General features: G+C 41.0%; 1 protein-coding gene and 1 long non-coding RNA gene across 4 annotated transcripts in view; one reads left to right on the top strand and one right to left on the bottom strand.

Annotated features, from left to right (window-relative positions):
* The window catches only part of LOC142587417 (uncharacterized), a 30,397-nt gene extending 26,400 nt beyond the window's left edge, over positions 1–3,997 (bottom strand). Inside the window, exon 1 of the long non-coding RNA XR_012829527.1 lies at positions 3,929–3,997. This is a non-coding gene — a long non-coding RNA (uncharacterized LOC142587417). The remainder of the gene's footprint in view (positions 1–3,928) is intronic.
* Positions 1–24,201, top strand: part of LOC142587416 (signal-induced proliferation-associated 1-like protein 2) — a 194,338-nt gene that overhangs the window by 16,602 nt on the left and 153,535 nt on the right. The window lies entirely within an intron of this gene.

Genomic DNA, 24,201 nt, shown 5'->3' with positions numbered 1-24,201 from the left:
AGTTTCTTCAGTTCCCCCACATAAACAACACAGCAGTTAGGTTGTTGATCTGCAAGAGTAGCGTCTTTGAAGCTGTATTGGCGCTTTCTTGGCCATAGACTGACTGCGCTTCCCTCTTCTTACTGTTACAAGATGAAAGGACAAAACTTGCTTACTTATCTCCGTGCAGATATATGATGTGCAATGATAGCACAACAAGCAGCTTCTGACTGCAAGTTTCTTTTTCTGGGTGTCTCGCTTTTCACTGATAAATGGGAAGTGTTGGTGCCAAGTAGAGCTGCAAGGGCCACTGTCAGCAAGTCTCCAGAGACTCCGCTTATCAGCGACAACACTGCTTGCGAGGAGAGCGTTTTTGCACCTTACGATGAGATAAAGAGAGGGCAAGGCACATTTGTTTGGATTGCTCGTGGCCAACTACAGTTTCTGGCAGAGATTTTAGACGTGCTGTTAAAGGACAGGGATGAAGCAAAACATTATTTTTTTTTTCAATCTTGTACTATTCAAAAACAGCAGTGTGTGAGGCCTTGTGCTCCAGATTGCACGGCTTGCACAAGAATACAGGCTACCTTGCATTCAGGGGGCAGTACATTAGCTTCAGTACCACTTGGTGTTGTAATACATTGGATACTAAAGGCCAGCTGCAATGAAATTTTCTGAATGCATAAGAACCCTAGTTTCAGATAATGAAGATATAGAGCAGTCTTCATACAAAATGTTATGTTTGAATATGACAGGTTGCATCACAGAAAGTTAGCAAAAATAGATCTTTTTAATACCAAAAGTGAAAAAAAAAAATGCCACCATTAGTACTTGCCTGAAGTGACTCAGAACCCAGAATTTTATGAACCAGTGCTATTCCTCAGTGTGATCTCTGAGATTATTTGGCGCTTGCAGTGCATAGAAAAATCTTGGAGGCTACAACATGCTGGGATTTGCATCGCATTCGCTAGCCACAAGGTGCACGCATATAGTGCTTAGGTGTCGTTGAATTTACGTATGAACTTGTTTCAATAGTATGCGCTACTTGTAACAAATTTAACCAGAGGGAAATTTTGTTGCAGTTCGCTTTAAAGTGCGTTCAGGGTGAGTAAGATGTTAAGTTGTGGTCATTGTAAATCAATGAGATAGTGGTCAAACTAAGACTCGGGGCCCTGAATTCTCCGATTCACCGCTATTTTGTTTCCAAGTCCTAAGAGCTGGGCGAGATTTCTTTCCTTCAGGTTTTTCTTCCACATACAATTGTATCAATCTGAGTATTTATAGGTTCCTTTCCCATCTTTAGATTTCGTATGTTCACTGAACTTTTATCTAGGTACACTCAGAGAACGACTGTTATGAATGTTGGGGTTCTTAATCCAATTTATCTTGGTTGAGCAATTATCCATTCGCTAGTGCATTCCGCACCCATAGAAAGTGCCTTGTGTACTGTGCGCTTGTTGCGAAGAGCACAAGGTGTGAGACTGTGCCATCGAAATACAACTTTTTCTTTTTGAAGATAAATAAATTGCAACAGCATGACTTTTGTGCATATTGACAAATAGAAGACCTTTTCTTCAGTTTATGTTTTGGTACACTTTGATCACATGAGAAGCTTTTTGGGTGCGAAAATTTTGTAGCACTGAAGCATTGACCCACAAGGGTTGCTTTGTAAATTGTTTTTTATCAGAGATGCCTCAGGACTTCCCCTCTTCTTACATTGGTTTAGAATTGGCGAAATGTCGACCACGTTTCATGTTGTCTTGACTTTTGAAAAAAAAAAAAAAAATCTGCAATTCCTTCCACTCATACAGGCTTCAGAGATGACTAGCTAACGTGATGCTTCATGCTCCCATCATACATTTACAATGATGTCAGTTAAATATTCTCATGCAGAAATGGACAGCTAGCGCCATATTTTGGGAAGTTGTTGAAATTTACAAAATAAAGAATAAAAATAAGGAAAGCAGTCTTGAAATCTCGAACCTTCTCATAGGCCAGTGTTTTGCTGGCTTAAATATTTTGGTTTCTTCATATTGTTGCCACTTCGTCGTCATCGAAATACATTTCACACAACCACATGGACTGGGATGTGGTGCAGCCTTATGTCAGGTTCGCCTATAATTCGTCACACCACTATACTCTTGGGTATTGCCCCTTTTACTTTCTCTTCGATCGTGACCCTGTATTAGCATTCGACACTTCCCTCCCCTTGGTACGGGATTCGAGGACCGAGTACGCCCGCGATGCTATCGCCCACACTGACCATGCATGCCAGCTTGCCCGTACTCGTTTGTTGGCATAGCAGGAAACTCAATGGCACGCTTACAATCGCCGTCATCCTGAAACATACTTTTCTCCAGGCTCTCCCGTACTACTTTGGTCCCCTTGCTGCCGAGTGGGCCTCTCCGAGAGACTGCTTCCATGCTACAAAGGCCCTTATCGCGCTCTACATCAAGGGACCAATGTCGCTTACAAGATAATCTCCGTAACCTCTGTCATGGCACCTGGTTCCACATCATGCGACGTCATACACGTCTCTCGGCTTAAGGCTTACTATGCCCTTACTGATGGCCCCATCTGAAGCACTGGGACGGTGCTTTTTTTTTTGCCGGGGGTCGTGTTACGGTGGGAAAAGAGGACAGTGTCCACGACGGTGAACAGCCTCTCGGGATTCTCAGCTGCTGTTTATGTATCTCTTATAAATACATTGTGTAAATAGTTTTATACCCGTGACAATTTGAAGCAGCTGGACCCACTTCAGCTGCTTGGGCTGTGGTATTCCACTTCTGAGTACCTTTTGGGTACCATTGGTACCTGGAGAGCACGACGGTGGCGGTGCCAATGGTGTAAACGGGCCTTTAGTGTCCCTATAATTGCTATCGAAATAACAATAATGCTCATGTACTTAGGCTTAGTTACACGTTAAAAGAACCCCAGGTGGTCAAAATTAACCCAAAGCCCTCTACTAATGGCACTTTCTGTACCGTAGTTTGACTTTCAAGCAGCACGTCTGGCAGCTTTGCTAGTGAATTCATTAAAGGTACGAAGCTGTGTTCTAGAGCTTCCCATGTACTGTTGGTATTGGTGTGACCATATTGAAGTGTAGAATAAACATTACGGCTTAACGAGAACAGTTTCATATTGCAGTGCAAATGCTATGGACCGTATAAATCTAACTTTAAGAAATTTCTTACCATCAACAATTAAGTAGAAGTTTGTGCTATGAGTTGTTCCCATTGTGCGCCATGCTGGATGCAGCGGTATTGCGTTTGCCTCTGTTTTGTGAAATTTCATGCCCTTCCATTGAATTATTCCAAAGCTTCAGATTGGACCAAAACCACAAAATTTCAAGCAGTCAAATTAATTCATAGTAATTGGTATGTTACTGTGAATAAAGTTAGACTTATGATTACATTGTGACATGCCATTAAAGGCATGTAGGTAGGTGTCAATGGACGGCGATGCTTGAAAGAGAAAGCGAATTTGCTCTGGCATACTTTTGTGCTTTAAAGGATGCGCAATATACCTGCAGTAGTGGAGGTATTGGTGACATGGACAGTAGTTGTCGTGGTAATTTGGTAAATTGCCTTATCCATGCAATAACCTGATAACAGTGGGCCTGTTGTGCTAGCTGTAATAACAAGTGAGTGCTGCTCACACGTCACACAGAAGTGAAAACTTAAGACAGATAGCATGCAGAAGGCGATGAAAACAGATAAACTCTCACGACCAGAGAACATGGTGACATTTTCTGGAAAGCTTCGATGCATTTATGCATGCTTTGCACCGAGCAATGACCTTGTAACAGCGGTTAGATGGTGAAAAGGCAGTCGCTAGAAGAATATAAACAATGTACTTATGTCAGCAGCATTCTGTTCCACTCTTCAAAAATGGCACCACGAAAAATGAAGTGAATGACTCGGAGCTCAAGTATGGCCGACAAACCTACCTTATGCTTTTTGTTGTTCTGCTGAACATCAGTGATGATGAAAAGGGAATGCAGAGACCTCCAGAAACCAAAAAACGAAATGTTGTCTGGGTTTTAATTGCAACGCTGCCTATGTTGGCTTATGCATTATGGCTTCTCTGTTTTTCTTTTCAAATAGAAGCTTATTCTTTCTCCTGTGTACAAGACAGATTAAAGCAAACAGCTGAAGACATGCTGTTTAGAAGTGCTCTTGCTCCATGTAGCATTTCAGCGACACAAATTGCGCATACATACAAAGAAATGCGCACAGTTGTCTCATTAATTTGGCCATTGCACAATTGGATGATGTGGTCAGATTAAGAAATGGCACCAAATTAATGAACCTAAATCTTTTTAGTTTGATGTAGTCTGTAATATCTTTTTCTTTCTTGCTCTTGAAGCCGCCTCCGCGTGACATGGCGTGAAATAAGCAGGAACGGATGCCTTCATGGGCAGAAGGAGCGTCGGTTACTGAAAGATAAAAATTAATTTGAATTAAACAACTTCATGGCTAGGGAAGCAAAAGCACAATCTTGTGGATTTCTTTTGTTTTCGAGCTGTTAGTAACCTCTATGCAAATGAATGTGTGCTGGTGGGGCTCCAGTTAACCAACGCCACGGAGCAAGAAATATTTAGGAGTGGAAACTCCGCTGTTTGCGGCGACCAGTAAAGGTCACAAGCCCGTGGATATGTTTTCATGCTGGCGGCTCCTGGCGGCATGGGAAGAAATTACCGCCGTTTCGGTTGCCAGGGCAACCGGTTGAGCGTGTTGCTCCCGTTCGGTCGCGCGCGCCTGACTTCTACCACGGAGTGGCCGGAGCTGACGGAGCCGCCGAGCCGCCTGCCGGGCGCTGCTTTTTTTTTTTTTTTTTTTTCCGCTGCGGCTTCTACGACGCGCCGCGTCGTGCCGCCACTGTATACGGTAGCGTCGACGCATGCAACAATTGTGACTTTATCTGGTCACCTGCGCTCGCTCGCGCTGACAGGAGTTTCACCTCCTATATGTCTTACTCCGTGACCAACGCAACATGCTCTTGAATTCAAACTAAACCAGTTTTCCTTTCATAGCAATGTATAGATTTTTGCTGGGGCTTTCCAGTGTGTTTGAATTGACTAGAGTTGACTGTATGAGGCATACTACTAGATATACATTGTGCACATTCGATACTTGACAAGACTAATTCTGATTGTCTAGTACGAAATGCACGGTAACATGAATATATGCAAAATTTCTAAAATCAGTATATATAGTTAGACAAGTATGCAAGGACGTAAACATTTATTATAAGTGACTTTTGCTCAGTGCATACAAAAGCCAATACAGTTCAACCCGGATATATCGAATCTGAAAGGGATTACAAAAACGTTCGATATGTAGGTAATTTTATATATAAAATAATAGGCCCTGAGACAAATAGTGGCTTACAGATTGGTGTATCCAAAGGCTGCAAAGTTACTGCACGCAACTCTGGAAAAAAAAAAAAGCAAGCACGCTTTATTTTTGTGCAAAAAAAAAATGTTGATCCTGATTTGTTTCCTTGAAATAAAGTTGAAGATGCTCATCTCGAGCTTGTCAAGACTGTTGAGGTGCGAAAGCCCTGTGCTTTCCATACTGCTGCATAATGACTCCGCGAAAATCGGAAAGAAGGAATGTGGACGTTCGAGGTAGCATGCGGGCTAGCAGAACAGCTTTATGGGGCTCAGCTGGCTGCATACATGAGGCGTGCAAGAAGCGTGAAAGAAAAAAAAAAGGTTACAGTGATGTTCCACTTCGTGAACACGGGTGAGGCACAAGCCCATCGGTCACTGTGACGCTTCACCTCCTTCCCCCCTTCGCTCAACGCCACCTAGGCTTTCCTCTAGGTGGCGTTGCTTTCCCATGCGCTTTAGAGTCACTGGAAAAAGCGTGTTTTTCTACGCTTTCCCCCCGTGTGATTCTTTTTTGCACCTCCTGGTACCAGAAGACTTTGTGCACTTTGAGGTCTCCGGCATGCTGTTGCGTTCAATATATTGAATATGCTCGTGAACGAGAATTCCATATACGCATGCACCAGCCCTATACATTTGCATGGGATTTTCAAGGGAATTTTACAGCTGTTCGATATATACAATAATTCCTCATATGTGGGTTCGATATATCTGGGGTAGACTGTATTTTCTGCATAACTATTCAATAAAAGAGGACTTTGGTCATTTGTATGCTGTATACTTCAGCAATTTTTCTGTATAGGAAATACTGACTGCTGGTATTTGATGTGTTGTGTTTGTAAAAAAAGTGTAGACAATTTGCATTACGTATTTATGTTGCAATGGCAAACCCTGTTGTTTACCACAAAAATTCTAGAAACCTTTCAGGACTTTCTTGTGTAAACATAGTACAATTATAGCTTTTTATGGTATTATGCACATAACCTGAAATGAAACAAATTGTAAAATGTTTTATTTGTGCAGAAAGGCATTCAGCTGTTAAATCATAGCAGCCATCCAACAACTTAGATCTGAGCCTGATGTTTCATTCTGTATATTCCAACTTATGGTTTGGCAAAACAGAGATCTAAGAATTACTTTATTTCTTCCTCATTTATGCTAATGGAATTGAGGGCCATTCGTTCATTATTTATTTACCACCTTGTACACACTACAGATGGGAGGGCTGTGAGAAAAGATGCACCAGGACAAGTTTGACAAGGCCTATAAACCTTGTAGTCATTTCATGGCGAGGTCAGGCAATTTCGCAGTAAAAGGTTTACAAAATTCATTGGGGGAGTAAAAAAAAAAAGACGGGCAAAACGTAGAGTGCAACAAGCAAAACAGGCAGATCTTGCACAATGCAGATCAGTGTTTGTTCATGTTGCAGTGTGCATTAGTGGATGTCACTGCGTGCAAGTTGACTATATCAATGAAAGCAGTGCGAAACCTAATCATTGTGTGCACATTGCAAGACAAGACAAAATAAACAATTAATGCACCTTTGTAGAACAAACCACTTTGGTACACAGTGGTCCTACTTACACCAATACACTTGTAAGCTAACAGACCAACACAGGCTCTCTGTGTATCAGGTCCGTTGTATCATAGACCGATACTGGCTATCTGTTTTATCAGTGTATGGGGTCTATTTCATAATCTGATAGCCAATACAGGTTATCGGACTGGGTTTGGGACACGAGATTGCAGGTCTCATTTCCAGATTCCGAATCCACATTCCACTTTTGAGGAGTGCAGAATTGCTTATTTATTTAGCTTTAAGAGCACATTAACAAGCCATGGGTTTTCAAAATTAATCCAGAGCTCTGGGCTTAAGAGGAATCTTTAGCTCGGGTGCTCTAAATAGATACATGTAAAAGGCTAATTCATTTTTCTCGGTAACCACTGCATCAAATTTGGTGAAGTTTGTTGCATTTAAAGGAAAAACTTAGTCACGTGACTGTTGGTTTCGAATTTTTGATTTAAGTCGTGACTCTTTTATTAAATATTGGCAAAAGTAGAAAATTTTCAGAAAATGAAACCATAAAGTTCACTACTCTGGAACTCAGCAAGAAAAAAATGATACTGCAATTCTGTGAATTGCATCTGATAATATATCTAAGGCGGACAAAATTGATATGTTACACATGAATCTGAAAAAATTCAGCAATGTGAAAATACAGCTTTTGCAGAACCCTTGTACACAGTGTAGCTAATGTATGTAAGATATAAATTGACATATAGAATTTGCCTGCTTTGAATGATCTAATGGATGCAGTTTACAGCACTGCGATATCTGCTCTTGATGCAGAGCTGTTAGTTTTTAGACTTTGTGCGTCTAGTTTTTTATAACTTGCAAATTCTTTAAAATTCTTGTAACAAAATGCTGGCCCTAAATTGAAATTCCGCTTCGACAGACACTAGAATTTAACTTTCCCTCTCAAATGCAATGAATTTCATTAAAATTGGTCCTGAGGTTATCCCAGAAAAGCGTTTTTGCATTCTACATGTTCTTGAATAGGCCGCATCGGAGTTGGGCCCGAGCTTGAGCCTCCTCTTAAGTGTTCTTCATGGCCAAACTGCTTGCTTTGAGATGCGAAGACCCATCAATTACTATTAATATTGCAACCTTAGGTGAAGTTTTGTTTCACATACTTGTTGAAGCGCGAAAGTAAAACATTTCTTTCGTGTATCACATAAAAACCCTGGTAGCTTTCCGTCACGCAACCTCATTACAGCAGAACATCGAAGTACATGTTTGAGGACGGCTCTGCCGTGTAGTGCCATTGTGGTGCATTCACGAACAACCGCACATAATTCAACCATTTAGCCACTTGAATCTTTGGTAGTACGCTTTCCATTTAATGCCTCACTCTTCCTTTATAGCAGTGGTAAGTTCATTATATTGAAACTGCGGATAAGCATGCTTTGTTATGTTGATAAAAATGCATGGTGCTCTGTGGGCATCAAGCTACGAAAAGTAAAGCAACTTGTTGCATCAAGGCCTTTAAAGTTACATTGAAGTTCACTATATCAAAGTTTAAAGTAGTACTCAAATGACATTTCTGACCTCACTTTCAAAAATGTGTGATAGATTCAGGGCCATATGCAGCTAAATTGGGAGTGGTTACAAAGAACTAAAAATTTTAAAAAAGTACAGTGAGTTCTGATAATGTAAAGATCCTCCTGTTTATGCAACCTCAGCCATTGTTTAGCGAAAACGTTTGTTACTGGTGATGGCCACAACACTTGTGCAAAGGTGTTTCCATTCCTGGGAAATATGGGGAGGAACTAAAAGAAAGACTTCGTGTAACTTGAGTCACTTTCTGCCTTAGAGTGGAGCAGGATGGCAAGGTGGGCAGTTTGGTTAGGACTTGTTGGACTTTTGGTAAAAGTGCAAAAACACAAAAGGAAGGAAGGAATGCACGACAGCATGGTGCAGTTTGTCGTATTTTTCTTCCTCTTGTCCATGTTGCTTTTGCTTTCTTACCAACCCATATTATAGTGTTTGACGTGGTTTGGAATGCACTTGGTCACAGAATGAGGTCGTGGAGAAGTGTGGTATGGTGGAAAATTTTATGAAACTGCAAAAGACAGGCAGCATCGCTGCAGTTTGCTAGTGAAACAAGTGCTTAGTTAGCTTTCATTGTGGTTATTTACATGGTACTATTATAGTTCGAAAAGATGAAAGTATGAAATTATTTTGTACTAATTCAAGTGAAGTAATAAGGCAAACATGACTAGGATGCCATATTGCAGGCACATACTGAAGTTCGGAGCGTATTAAAGCAAATAGTTCTGTTTGGCTCTTCGCCGTTTTCCTGTTGGTCGGTGGTCCGTTGGATGGTCCATGGTCAGTGTTTAGACTTTGCTAGGAATGCATTCACTCTTTTGTTCTTATGTTGTCTCACTTGTTCTCTTTCGTTCGTTTGGGCTATTCACTTAGATTAACAATTGTCAATGGTTCCTACACAATTCTTTTATGTCTTATGGAGCAGCAGATTTAAAGTAGACATTGCTTTCGAAAAGTTTTATTGTAATTATCCAAGCACGCAACTAGCATTGTTAAGCATGAATGGTCCAAGTTAAATTGGTTGTGATGTGCTCAGGGAGATAATTGACACAAGAAAAACTAGGGGCAAAGTGTTAAGCTGGTAAATGCATAGATTAGAATTATTTCAAAGTCTATGCATTACTTCTCATTTGTTAAAATTTAATTTTGTTAGCCACTGCCAGCACCAATGAACTATACTATTCAAATCAGATAAAATTAGGCAAGTATCGTCAGCGTTAACAATTTTATAGAAAATAACATTCGTCTGTGAACTAGTGTATGTTAAAGGATATCGTAGCAGTAAGGTTATCAAGGTAAATCAGAAATAATAGGGGTCACAGCACAGACCCTTGTGGCACACCTCATTCAACTCGTGTGTGGAGAGCTATGACTGTTAGCAATAACTAATTGAACGCAATAAGCAAGAAAATGTTATTTGATTTCGAAAGGTCAGGGTCAATATCTAGCAAGCTTAGTTTAAAACAAAGTATTTTATGGCTTACCTTGTCAAATGCCTTACTAAAATTAAAAAAAAAACTGTCAGCTCAGGATGATTGAGATGTGATGCAAGCAATGAGTGAAAATACAAGTTTCGCAGGAATATTATTTTTGAAGTATGAGTTTTACTCTTAAAAAGTCAGCAAGATTTGTAAATATGACATATTGTAATAGTTTACAACAACTACTTGAAGGAATGCAGGTTGGTAATTAACGGGAGAATTTCTGAGGCTGCATTATAGATTTCAGCCGCCTTCCCAATTTTCCATGGCTTTGAAGCATGCATTTATGCAGGGAGTGTTGAAAGATTTTAGTTATATCATGTAACTAAGTATGCTAGTGCATTTAAGAAACTTTCTGTAAATGTAGATGTAGCCAGAAAATGATGACATGGGAAGGCATCTACACTTTAAATTCGAGGTACTGTTTTTGTCCTTAACACGATAAACCACTATTATTCAAATTGGTATGCATAAGCTTAATATTGAAAATATGGGAAAACCGACAAGCAAATAAGTCATTATTTGTTGCGTACATGTTGTTTGAAACAGTACTTCGTAGTTAATCTTCCGAAGTAATAAAATTGTTAGCTATTAGGATAGTTATTGGTATTTGCGAAAACTTTTTAAATAATTGTTTTAGTATTTCAAGTAGCATGATTGTCAAGAAGTTACATTTAGTTCTTCTTAGTGCTGCTATTTAAATACCAGATGGGGATTTGTAGGCTGCCCAATGGGAATTAGAAGGGGAGAAGCACTTTATATTACCACAGTACAATGGTGCTTGTGGGTTGAGGATGATAGTGCAGTTAGGAATGTGTTTCTCAGTTAGCTTTAACTTAAAGATAGTCAAAATCTTTAATGAGATCGTGATAAATATGATTGCTCATTATTTATTGCTACAAAGATGGCTTTGTGATAGTCACATTTGGTGTTGCAATGAAGTTCGCAAGAGTGGATGCTTGGGCTTGTTGGTATAGCATTGCTGTAACCAAGAGTGCGAGAACAATGCAGAGACCATGGCGCTCTACTCCCTGCAAACTGATGTGGAAAAAAAAAGAAGGGGTACACACATCTACACCATATGCCATCATTGTTCCAGCCATCACACATGTGCTTGGCATCTAATAATGAAATGGGATGAAAAGCAACAAATGAAGGACACGGCTATCGGCATGTCTTTTGTAGATAGTCGAGCTTTTAGTGAGGGCTATGGGAGGGTTGCTGTCACATGCGTCCCATCGTTGGACTGTTTTTTTCGGCCTCAACTAATTTGCACACAAGACGATTGTGATAGCCTGTACAAAATGGCATTCATCAAATAGTTTTGCAATGCTTAGTCTTTTTTTTGGAGACAGTATGCTTGTTTGAAACGTGAGAAGAAGTGGCCACTAATTCTAGACAAGTATGTGTCAAATTAAGGTATAAACCTTCTAAATATTGGGGAAAAATGTCTGCAAGTGTTGGAAAGCCCCAAACAGTTTACTTCTAGAGTTCTTGTTCCTGTAAATCAATTTCGTTACGTAGGAGGTGGATGTGTCATGATGGCACGGTAGCTACAGCACATAAGCACTGCTAGAGGCCATGCGAGCAGTACTGTTGTCTGTATTTTATGAGGAATGCCATGACACATAGCCTTATTACTACACAAAGTCAGTAAATCTTGTTCAGTTTCATGACATCATAATAATGTTGAGGATGCATGGGTGACATTTCGAAAGGAACTTTAGTATCAAATTAAAATAGAAATGTTCACCAGTGTTCATACCTTCTAAATGCCATCCTTTTGCAGGCAAGAAGTGTGTAGTAGAGTTTCTGTAATGTGAAAATATATGTCGGTACACTTTTAAAAGGGGCTCTGAAACACTTTTTGAACTTAGAAAACATTACCGGTCTGTCGTAAAGGCTGCTGTGAACATGTGAGACAAATATTGCTGCATTGCATGCAGTAGGGAATTTACAGTTGAGTTTTCTCAAGGAGCAGTATGAACCATCTGGCTCAGCAAGCAGCACTTATACAGTAAATTTACAATTGCTTGTCAGAAACAGCCAAAAATAACATGCTCAAGGGAGAATGGTCAAAACAAGCATGGATGAGCGCAGACTAGCAACGGTAGCAACAGACACCACTTTCAAACATTCGGTTAATAATACGCACTAAGATTGGAGCTATTATGTCACCTATGCATTTTATTAGTGTTGGTTTGATATCATCTAAGCTAGCTGCTGCATTATTCTTGATATTTGCACTTCGTCTGGAAAGACTGGTGTCAGTGCAACAGAATTGACGAGGCTGAAATCTTTTAGGACACACGCAGGCACTGATGTGTTAATTATCGTCAATAACATACTCATTCAGTTCGGCTGCTGTTTGGCAACCTGTTACATCACCTTCACGTGTTGCTATGCGCTGCTGTGAGACCTGGTGTTTCTACAATATTAAATTTTTTGCTTCTTCCCATACCTTCCTGGCATCATTTTTTTTTATCTTGGAAAACAGTATTTCATAGTACACACTCTTCGCAAATTCTAACTCAGCATTTACTTTATTTATATATTCCTTTTCGTAGACAGCATTTCTATACTTGTACTTACCAAACGATGATGCATTCCATTTTATCTTTCGATCAGCTTAAGAAGTCTGGCATCAACCTATGTCTGCCTTGCTCTCTTTGCATTGGGTTTACAAGGCTTGAGAAAAAATGCCTGATTGTAACATGCCATAAATTTATATACAAATGCATCGTATGCTACACTTGAGTTGTCATGTTTAAATACACATGTCCAGTTCATTGACTGTACAGCGACGCAAAATTTTTCAAGGATATGGCATTAATACTTTGAAATAAGGCTGCTCTTTTTTTGTCACATGTTTTGTCAGCAAACAAGGAATGCAGAAAAAAATCAGAAGGTGATAACTTATCTCAACAGATAAAATCTCAGCAATATAGTCAGTTGAGTATACATTGGTAATGCATACATCAAGCAAGCTAGCTGTTTTGTCTGTTATTCTTGTGGCATGAGTGATCAGGTTTATACAAGCAAAAGAGTTGACAATTTCTGTGAACTTTCTGACTGACATGTCGCATGATAGTATATTGATAATGACGTCACTCATTACAATGAAAGGCATATGTGAACTGCTTACAAACTGGAGAACACGCTCTAAGAAGTAAAAAAATTCTAATTTGTTTCCCATTGAAGGTTGGTACATAACTACAGCTGTAGCTTGCTCTAAATGCACCATGAGACATTCAGTGCTGTTGTTCATAACTAAGAACTGTCTGGGAGAAGTTCGAGCCGTAGTGATTTCCTGACAAAAAGCAGCGACCCTACCACTTTTGCCCTTTTGCTGCACGAGGCCATTGTATGAGTAGTTCTCAAAGTATGGGTGATTATCGCTTACCGTGAGCCAAGTTTCCGAGTACATTAAAACATCAAAACTCTAAAAAGACGGCTGCAAGCAAATCATTAATTTTTTTATCGTTATTTCTGATACTTCGTGTGTTCAGATGAAGGATCTTAAATTGGTTACATGTACACGGAGATTATTTCATAAATGATTGGACATCATGATAACTACCATGTTACACTAGTACTATAAAAAAAAGAAGAAAGGAACTAAAACCAAAGCAACCGCCTAGTGCCCTTGGTCCCTCACCTTGCCAACATCATTCCAGCACAAAATTCTGAGTATCGGTGAGTTGTCGACCCTCCTGGCAAATGCCTTGCCTCCAGAGTTCCACACAAATCTCCAGCGCAGTTCCTTCTTTTTCTGCACTGCGGCCCCAAGTGGTTGCTTTCTATATCTAGTTAAGTGGTCGTTTACATAGACCCCTGACGAAGACTGGAAACCCATTGTTTCTGTGTCCATTCTCGCCTTCCTTGCCCTGCTAATAAAGGCATTACTCTTTGTTTTTCGTACGAGCCAACCAATTATATTGGATTCATCGTGCCGATCAGTAGGCACATGGTGGCAGATGTCAATATCTGCTACAGTTACTTCCTCTTGAATGATTACACCGATCTGTTTCATTATGGCTGACGCTTTGACATCAAGAGGAATGCCCTTAACCTTGAAATTATTCGCACGTTGGTATTGCTCCAACTCCTCTAGCTTCTGAGTAAGCTTAACATTCTGCATACAAAGTTCTTGGTTTTCCTCCAGTACTTCATTGGTCTGCTCTTTGAATTGCGTAATTCCTTCAAATATTTCTTTCAAGCCCGTCATTTCCTACCTGAGTTTGTGTTTAAATCATCAAAGGCCTTGGATATGTCACGCATATCTTTAGACATGGCAACAGAAATAACAATCAAGGAAGTAGAATACTTGTCACAAAGCAAGTGCAAGATACGCTGTGGTGGCTTGGCAGCAGTGCGCAGGCTTTTGCACTGGGTGCTATAGGTACTCTTGTAGTAAAGAAAGTCTGCTCACCTGGAAAAGTAAGTGCAGAATGTTTGGCTCTTGCTCAGTTTCGCATTGCTGTTGAACGCCCACTCTGCCGGTCTCTTTATGTAGTTTTGGCCCTGACCTATTTTTTGCGTAGTGGATGTTGCTTCGTCGTTTCCTAGCGGCAATACGCAACCACGTGTGATCAGCAGTGACACAGGAAATCTTGCCTTGCCTCGCAGTTTTGTAGACCACCGAGCGATGCTAGAGCCGCGCATGGTCAGTAGAACTGTGGAAAAGTAAGCGCAGAATTTTGAGCTGTTGCTTAGTTGTGAACCGCCGCCGAACTGCTGCTCATCAATTTTGGTGCCATTGAATTTCGGTCCTACCAAAGGTCGTGGGTGTGACTCCCACCAAAGGTCGTAGGTGCAAGTGCCTTAATTAAGTCTATCTTGCTTTGCTGTGCCTTAATTAACGCCAATGGTCACGGGTTCGACTCCCACCAATGGTCGTGGGGAGCACCATAAATTTTGGTGCCACAACGCCTGACAATCGATTTTTCTATAAAACGCTGGACAACGAATTTTTCGGCCCATAAGCCATATTCAACCTTAAAATAATTTCATCTTTGCACTGCATGTACCTAGGTAGCTGCATCAGCTGTGCGTAGTCGTCCAGGTGGTCGCGGCATACTACGTAGTGTAGTCTATCGCTGCCTCCACGGGGTTCTGTGATGAGCCCTTTCACCGCTGTGACACTTTTGGGTGGGGCTCTGCCCTCTTGGCTTCTCCACTATGTATCTTTTAGTGTACTAGTGGCGATGAAAAGAGAGAAAAAGCCGTGTATCAATGTGGTAACTCCACTTAGATTTGGAGGATTCTAAACATTTTTGTAGCATGAGATTCGTGAGATGACGTCCTTTAATAGGGAGGCCATTCTATGATTAGTTAGAAAAGTGTTTCAGGGCCCCTTTAAATGTACAAATTAGCTTGCTTTTCACTTTCAATATTCGGTACCTTTGTATTCACACCTGCTTCAATACAAGTATACAGGATAGAATAAGGCAAAACACCGCTGCTTTGCTGTGTACTGAAGACGGCAGTTTCGGAAAGAGGACCTTCTAATAGCTTATGCATCTACCTATGCTATGTGCTCTACTCATATTCCATTCTGCAGAGACAACTGTCCTTAAAGGCTGTCATGAGTCGCAATAATTTCTTTTTGGCCAACTTACATAATGATTACAACAGAACTATTGGGTTATGCAGTGAGCTATTACCTGATGGGAGGTAATTGTTTGGAATTCCAGCTGTGCGTCATTTTGAGGAAACAAAATTAGGCACTTGCAAAGGCAACAGTGAATCACTAGGAGATTTAGTTGCCTGGGGAAAAACAGTTTGCCTGAATGCTGTCTCTAATGCTTGTCATTAAATTAACTATGCTTTTTCCCCTCTGACTTGCATACTAAGTCACACTTTCACTAAAAATGCTTTTTTTATGTTTACAGTAAACAACACATTCATTTCTTTTGTCACGTGTAGCTTGGCTGTTGACATACGCAGGGCATCATCATTGTGGAGCTAAAGATCTTTTGTGCAATCAAGCTGTAAAATCAGTTATTACCATCTGTGCCTTCTTCATAAACAAATCTTTATATGCTAATTTTACATACAGAACGAATGTAAAAATTCTAGATGGGGGCAACTTATGCATACTATATAGGAAGTGTTGGATGCAAACTGTTAGGTGCAGTGGCCATTGCGAATATTTTTAAGAACTTTAACTTTGCTCCGAATGCCTCATATAGCATTCTGCGTGCTGTGGAGCCAGTGAGGTGATGCTTTCCACAGGCTAGCGTCATTTCCCTAAACATTTTGAGGTTCCTTGTGCACCGTCAGGTTTCATAGGTTTGCGGTGGTATACAACAGTTACTCCTGGAAAAACTGAACCAATGTCATCCTGCCAAATGTATTGGGTTTGATTTTTGGCAAGTCTATAGTCCCGTATCAAAGAAACAATGCCAGATGTTAAATCTTCTCAAATATTGTTTACAGAAAGAAAAACGGGTAGGGGTGACTCGTTTGCTGCTCGACTGCAAGCCATGGCATATGTGAAAGTTCATAATTTTGAACATTACCAAAACAATGATTGTGACCTCATGGCACCACGCGAAAGGTGATGTCTGCAGTCTTGTTTCCGATTCTGTGAAGTCAAAATGGCTTGTATGCTATGTGCTAGGGAACTTTACATAGATAAATATTACGAGGGTGAGTTCCGAGTTCAGTACATATATTCATTCACTTCTGATAATCAGTGGTGCAGTTAAATGGGTTCATTGGTATTACCTTTCATTTCCTGTGTTACTGTGGTGATCTGCTTAACGATGTAAGGAATCATACGCATTCTGTGCATTCAAACTAATCTAGTCCCCCGCATAATTAATTTAAGCAAGTGATCTTTGTCATATTGGAATGTGTGTTCTGTAGCGTCAAGCACTGGCCGATATACCATTGAAAATGTCTCTGCTGAATGAAGCCACTGATGCAGGCTAGTGGCTGTAAGCTCTGTAGTGCTTCTAAACTTTTGTATGACTTGTCTTGCGAAAGACTCATTTCTTTGAAGATAATGCTGTCTTTGCTGGTTTGAACGCCTACATGAGTTTATGATTGCGAGGGATCAGAGGAACCAGGGGGCTCAATTTATTGTTGGTAATAGCCAAATAAAGTCAACACAAGTTTACTAAAGCAGAAGTTACGCACTAATAAGACAGACACCTGCACAGAACAGCTTTAGTTATTTGAAATTGTGTATCATACAAAGAAAACAAAAGCCCAAACTAAATGAAGTTTTGTGAATGTTCATCTGATGCTTGACATCATCAGTACACATACACAATAACTGCACAAACACGTGGCCACGCTGTCGGCCTAGCAGCACATTTGTTGCCGTACAATAATATTGAAATGTGGATGAAAGTCGGATTGCTTCTGAAGGCAAAGAAAGAACAAAGCTAGCAGAAGTAAATGCCTGACCATGCAAGTCATCTATGTGCATTCAGTTCATTGACTTGCCTGAGGAAAATAAGTTGCCTTTTTCTCTAAACTGAAGTAAGCACTTGTGAAGGGGACAACTTCCATCTGGTGATGTGCCAGTCACTGCTGCTGCAGAAACGGTGCAGCTTTGATGAAGATTGACCATGTTGGAACTTTACAGCTCCAGAAAACAGTGGGAAGACTGTGTTCCCTTTCAGGGAAACCATTATATGTCAGGTGTTTGTTTTTGTGCAAAGCACTTAATGAAAACCTTGTAACTAGGCTTCTGCCATTTTTGCTGATAGGCTATGTTGCTAGGCGTACATTAGCAGCAACAAAAATATTGTAAATAATTTCACTAGATAAATATAAATATGCTAAGTTCTAATTACTAACTTTATGGCTCATATATATGTGACATTGAAGCTGAGGAGTAGTAAGGTCATGTCTGCTTAGCAGAAATTTTGAGACTATCGCAAGAAGTCCATATCCATCCACATAATCTAAAGAAATGCCTCAGCGTTTCAGTTAAAATCATCCCAAATTGTTAAAGGCATGCTTTTGGGAAGCTGTTAACTAGAACCAATGTATTTCGGAGCACATTTTAAGGTGATTGATCTCAAAAGTTTGATGGGGGCGAAATGCGAAAACACCCGTGTACTTAAAATTTAGGTGCACGTTAAAGAACCCCTGGTGGTCCAAATTTCCGGAGTCCTCCACTACGGCGTGCCTCATAATCAGGAAGTGGTTTTGGCATGTAAAACCCCATAATTCAATTAAATTTATAATCTCAAAAGCAGTACTGTACTTCTTGATATCAATTTCACAATTACATGTGCCCCAAAGTTAGTAATTAAATAGTAGATAGTAATTACTATAACATTTTAGTTAATTTGCAAAATTATCACTGAAAATTTTTGTGCTGGTTATGGTGGCCTAGTCACATAGCTGTCAGCAAAAATGGCTGACGCCTACATACTCCGTTGTTTTGAAGTATTCCACATAAGAAAAAGAAGACTTGGTGCAGTTATACCTCCTGCATCGAACTTCACTATAACGAAATTCTTGATATAGCAAAGTATATACCTCTTGAACACTTTTTGACTATATAACACAATCTATTTTGAACCTCATTATAACAAAGTTTGTTTGTACATGATTTCAATATAATGAAACTTCACTGCCACCGCGAAGAAATACCAAGACAAATAGAAACTCCTCCAAATGCAGACACTCAAATTGTTGAATTGCATGCGACTGCTTGTGGATTCACGTCTCAAATCGTGCGAACAAGAGGTTGACGCGTGTCTCCTTTTCTAGCGCGGCCGTGGTCACGCATGGCTGGGTGTACACGCAGCCTGTGCACCCCGTTTTAGAGGTAATCTTTCGTGTGTGCAAAGACTGGGCGAGCTGAGAGAGCGTGGCATCGTGTGCAGTTTTCCCGCACTTTTAGTGCTGGAGATTGCGTAATCTCAAGGTTTGGTGACACGTTCAAGTGAGAGTCAGACAAAGCATTTACTCCCCGCTGCTGGCACTTTTCATGATAGCATTGTTCCACGGGGGAGAGGAAGGACACTAACAGCCACAGGGGCAGAGTAGACATGTAAGAGTGGCTGGCTTTGCTTTGTACTGCCAATAGGACGATATTGCCTACATCAGCATGAACCTGTATCTTTTGAAGCCCCTTCAATTAGGGTGGCTGGAATTGGGAGGTGTGAAGACTGCAGCGCCGCCACCATTGCTTAGCAAGGCCCATGCTGTACATCCCTTCCAGTTGGGGAACATTCGGCACTTCTGTTGGCGGCGGCGTCAGCCTCTCTCTCGGGGGCCGCGGCGCTGTGAAAGGTAGCTCTCGTGGTTTATGTAGTGCAGTTCTGTTAAGCTTTTATAGTAGTGAGTAAGCTTTTACAGCTTGGCAAAGAGCCCCAAGGGAGGAAATGTGCCCCCTGGACTTTTGGAGTCCTTGCTGTCGTAGGAGCAGCTGCTCCCAGAAATGAAGAAACAGCCTTGGACGACCCTGCACTAACTCCCAAAGCAGCAGAAGTTGCCTTAAACCATGTGGGCTATGTGGAGAAGCACAGTGATGCATGCCTGGTTTATTACATTGCGGGCTACGTTGCCAGGAAAGCATCATTTTAACTGACTGCTGAGCATGCAGGGATGCCTGCCTTGTGACAAGAGAAAGTGTACCACACCACTTTCCAGTAGAAGCTTAAGGGGGGGTTTTCTGTACCCATCAGTCTGTACAACCTCATTCAGACTCTCGAGAACAGCCTCACTTGTGCATTTAGCACTACATGACTGCACACTCAAAATTAATGAAGGATTTCTTGCTTCTAGCAGCCAATGTGGCCCAAATTGGCTGCAAAGAGCATTCCACTGCTCTAACAGGATCGGTGGCTAGGTTCTACTGCATCACACGTGTTGGCTTCTTGCTCAAATGATTAAACCAACAAAGTCAAGAGAGTTAAGCCGTGTTTTGGAAAAATGTGATGCTCTGCAATGACTGTGCTATTTTGAATAAACTCGTATCAAGTCATCAGTATTTTGTACTTTTTATAATTCTTTTACCACATTGCTGGAATAAACTCGTATCAAGTCATCAGTATTTTGTACTTTTTATAATTCTTTTACCACATTGCTGATATACTGCATTAACTTCCTCCTTTTAAAGTACTATTACAATCACGAATATGTGACTAATGTGTGGGCGAGACCTTCAAAGTTGTTCCAACATGCTGGCCTTCCATGGTGGTTCATATGAACTGCACTTTCGGCAAGGCATGAGTGCGCCAACCTCTGCAAGAGGTGGATGAAAAAACCCTTACTGTATTGGCTGTGTGATCGGTGCTCGCAGTTTCTACGTAGAATGAGAGCAGTGAAGCATGTCATTAAATTCTCTCAGCATCTACAATGCTGGAAAAGAAATAATTTTCTGCATCGAAAGAATTTGAGTGGAAAAACTAAGCCCGACCAACATCAGTTGCCCGCCCGAAGGTATGAAGACGCCACGAGAAACTACGGCACCCCTGCCGGCAGCGCCGTCACATGGCAGGAACGCGTTTTTGGGCCAGCCTGCAGACACTGGTTGGTCTTCGCACCTGCCCATTCTAGCCACCCTAATTCAACAAAAGGATTTTATTTTTTCATTCAAACGTGCCTTTTCCAATCACTCGATAATTGGGAAAATTTTGTAGCCTCTTCCATTTAAGAAAAATCTATTGGTGGCTACACTTATTTGCATAAAAGATTGAATTTTAATATAATGAAATTTCACTATAACAAAGCAAACTGGTGATCTTACCACCTTGATTATATCAAGCTTTAAGGTTTGAAGGTTTGAAGGTTTGAAGGTTTGAAGGTTTGAAGGTTTATTACCGCAACTGGTGTTGCGAGGACAGCCAGGGAAAAAGCTGTATAGACAGCTTGAGAGGTCCTGGCTTCCTCTTACAGTGCAGCATTGACGGCGGCGGAGTACAACAACAAACAAAACGTGAGGAGAAAAAAAATAAAATAAAAAAAACATGTACGTTCGGTACAGAGAATGAGACATGCACGTTCAGTACGCAGTACATTGTACTTGTACAGTACAAAACTACACGAACATTTGGGGCAATTCTTTCAGAGAAATATTAGATAAATCAATATTCTCGTAGCAGTACAAATGGTTCAGAAGTGTCGGTAAGGTATGCTGCAACATTTGTTTGCCATAGTTTGTGCGGCATTTCTTAACATTCCTTAACTTAACTTAACATTTCTTAACTGTATATCCTAAACATTTGCTGCTTTTGTCAACAACTTGTCGCCTTGCCTTTGTATGCATTTTATCCACTGTCCCTGAAATGTTCTTGACACATCATTTTCTTGAGCACTGCTTGAAGTCTCCCCAACACACATTGAGGTCATTCTGCTCTCATAATGACACATGAAAGGGAGGAATGTCACCCACTCAACTGTAGCACGAAGCTACAAAATAAAGCTATGCCTGCTAGTCTTCTGGTTAGCTCATAAGGTAGAGTGACTGCCCTGGAAGGGCATTGATTCTAGGTTCGGTCCATAGACCAGAACCAATTTTTTAAATTTGAATAGCATTCTTTGCCTACTTCAGCTGTTTCAGCTGTCGTTATTCCAGCTTTGTGATCCGACTCTCGTCATGCGTCATCACCACACCATCATCATCACCATACAGTCATCATGTCGTTGTCACCCAGTCATTTTATCATTGTCATTGCTTTAGTAATGTCATACCATTGTCGTCACACCCGTTAGATGATCAGTCGCCATTATTCCTTGTCCAGCATTCTATCGTAATCATGTTGTCATCATTCAGTCATTATTATGTCACTGTTGACATGACAGTGATGTTGTTGAATGCTATCATGCATTCGTTGTCATACTGTCGTCGTCATGCTGCTGGGGTCGTGTCATAACTGTCATTCCGGCTTCTTCATCTGGTTGTCAGCGTGCCATTGTTGTCATCTCATTGTCCTCATTTCCTTATCGTCACACTGCTGTTGTTATACAATCGTCATAATTTAAATATCAACTTCTCATTGTGGCACTGTTATCATTATACTGCCTTTGTCATCCCATCGGTATCATTCCTTCTTCGTCATTTCCTCGTCACTAGTCAGCGTCCTACAGTTGTTATGTCGTTGTGCTCATGGGTGATCTTGCCGAGTGAGTGCCATAGCAAAGTGGGACGATATCGGAGTATGTGGTATATAGCCGAAGCACGGTGTAAAAATATTGAGGTGTTGACACTGCGCGCGCCCGAGCGTCCATAGTACGTTCGGCAACACCCGGGCGCACCTGGTAGCTCTGATGGCACCGCAGCCGGCGGTCCCAGCTTAGGTGACGGCATTCTTCTGCCTTCCATAACTTTTTGTTCATAGTGGAATGAGTAAAACTCTAAGCACAAAGTAAATTCAGTATTTCAGATTAAAGTGATAAGTGTACAAGGCTTAATGCTTCGCTAACACGAAGGTATTGTCTGCAGGGCGTGAATGACGTGAACACGGATCGATCGGGCAGCACTCAAAGCGCACTCAAGTTCCGTTCACACACACAATTTGTTTTGCCCGATCTAGTCATTGCCCCAAGCATGAAAAAATTAGTGTTAGCCCATGCACTACCCCTCCATCAGAAGAAAATAGTGATTGCACCGGAAATGCACTTCAAGAAAATGGTGTGTCGTTATATTGCTCGAATGCTATTTGCATTACCGTTGACAGTCATTGTGAGATTAGTTCTGCTCTGATTTTTTTCAACGACAAAGCTTTCTTTCTGAGTAGCCCATATGAGTTTTCTTCGTAGCTTCATGGTACATTCAGTTGAATAACAAACTTTTCCTTTCATAAACCTTCCTCCACTTGGCAGGCTTCTGCAGAACTGGTTTGCCATTATGGTGGCCCATGTTGGTCTATCTGAATACAACACCAACATCTCCCCACATGGGTTTTGGCAGCTTTTCTATGGACGGGAGTCTAACACTGTTGCCTTTTTGGTGGCCATAGCATCAGCTGCTTTTGCAATATCTCATTTTTACTGCCTCAAGTGCTCCCAGATTCCACACTCAAAGCAGCAAATATGGCTTTAATAAGGGCAAATCAATTCACTGGAACAGAATATAATCGCACAATTAAAATTACAGGAAAGAACCTGACATTTTACGCGTAGAATGATGAGCTCACACAGGCACATATGTCTGTGCAAGATGTAGGGCTGTGTTTTGCAAACCAAAAAAATATCAAATTTGAACTGTACAAAATAAAATATACAAAAAGTCACACAAACAGCATGTTCACTGCATTTGACCTTTACTAATGGCTTCATTAAGAGATGGGATGGCAATGGCTTGCACAGAAGAGAGCACATGTCCAAGTAGAACGCATTCCATGGCTAGTTTGTACTTTTCTCTTGACTGCTGAGTATTGGTAGACAAGTAGTCAAAACCTAACAAAAAAAGTAAAAGCACATAGAAATGTTCAGTGAACTTGTGTTTGTTGCAAGTCCACTTTTATGACCTTTGTACAGCGACACTGCAGTTTAGCGCAATGCGGTGGGTAGTATGACCAATGTGCTGCGAATACTCGCACAAGATTATGGGCTTTCACATTGCATGCTACCTCCTGTTTAAAGAAGACAATGAGGTGCATGGGCTTCTCACACTTTTCTAATCAGCCGTTATCAAAAATAGTGTTTACTGCTTCCCCTCATCCTCTGCCTACATAACATCTTGCTATAGAAAGAAATTTATTTTAACAAAAGTGTTATGAAAAGAGACCCCAAGTTGTGCAGAGATATCTTGAAAAAATTTTAGGACCTGTACATGTACGATGAGACAAAAGGAGTCGAAAAAAACAATCAGAAATTTCAGAATTTCAACCACACCAGGCTCACATTTTGAATTCCACAGTACAGAACTTGTGTCGAACCTTCGGCTCACAAAGCTGTAGAGATTCAGAGTGACAGCTTTCCTCCCTCTTCTTGAGGGGGCCCTGAACCACCCCTTGAGCTTGGTGGAGTAACATTGTCCACAGGTAGCAAACGCTGATGTGAACATCTCAGCCGTTCTGCTGTCGCATGCAGTGTGTGGAGCCAGCTGATTGTGAAGTCACCTTTCTTTCAAACGCTCTCTTTTCAACAGAAGGCCTTGTCCTCATTATCTTTTGGATGCTTTATTTCATCATGCCCTTAGGTGGCTACTATTGGCTGATAGGTGACACGAAGCTGCGGTTGGCTACATGGTTTAGATACCGCGGCGGCCACCACGAGCCCATTGGCTAAGCGCACTGCAGCTCACCGAGGACAAC

Source organism: Dermacentor variabilis, chromosome 7 (genome assembly GCF_050947875.1).
Source record: "Dermacentor variabilis isolate Ectoservices chromosome 7, ASM5094787v1, whole genome shotgun sequence".
Lineage (NCBI taxonomy): Eukaryota > Metazoa > Arthropoda > Arachnida > Ixodida > Ixodidae > Dermacentor > Dermacentor variabilis.
This window is presented reverse-complemented; position numbering and strand designations above follow the sequence as displayed.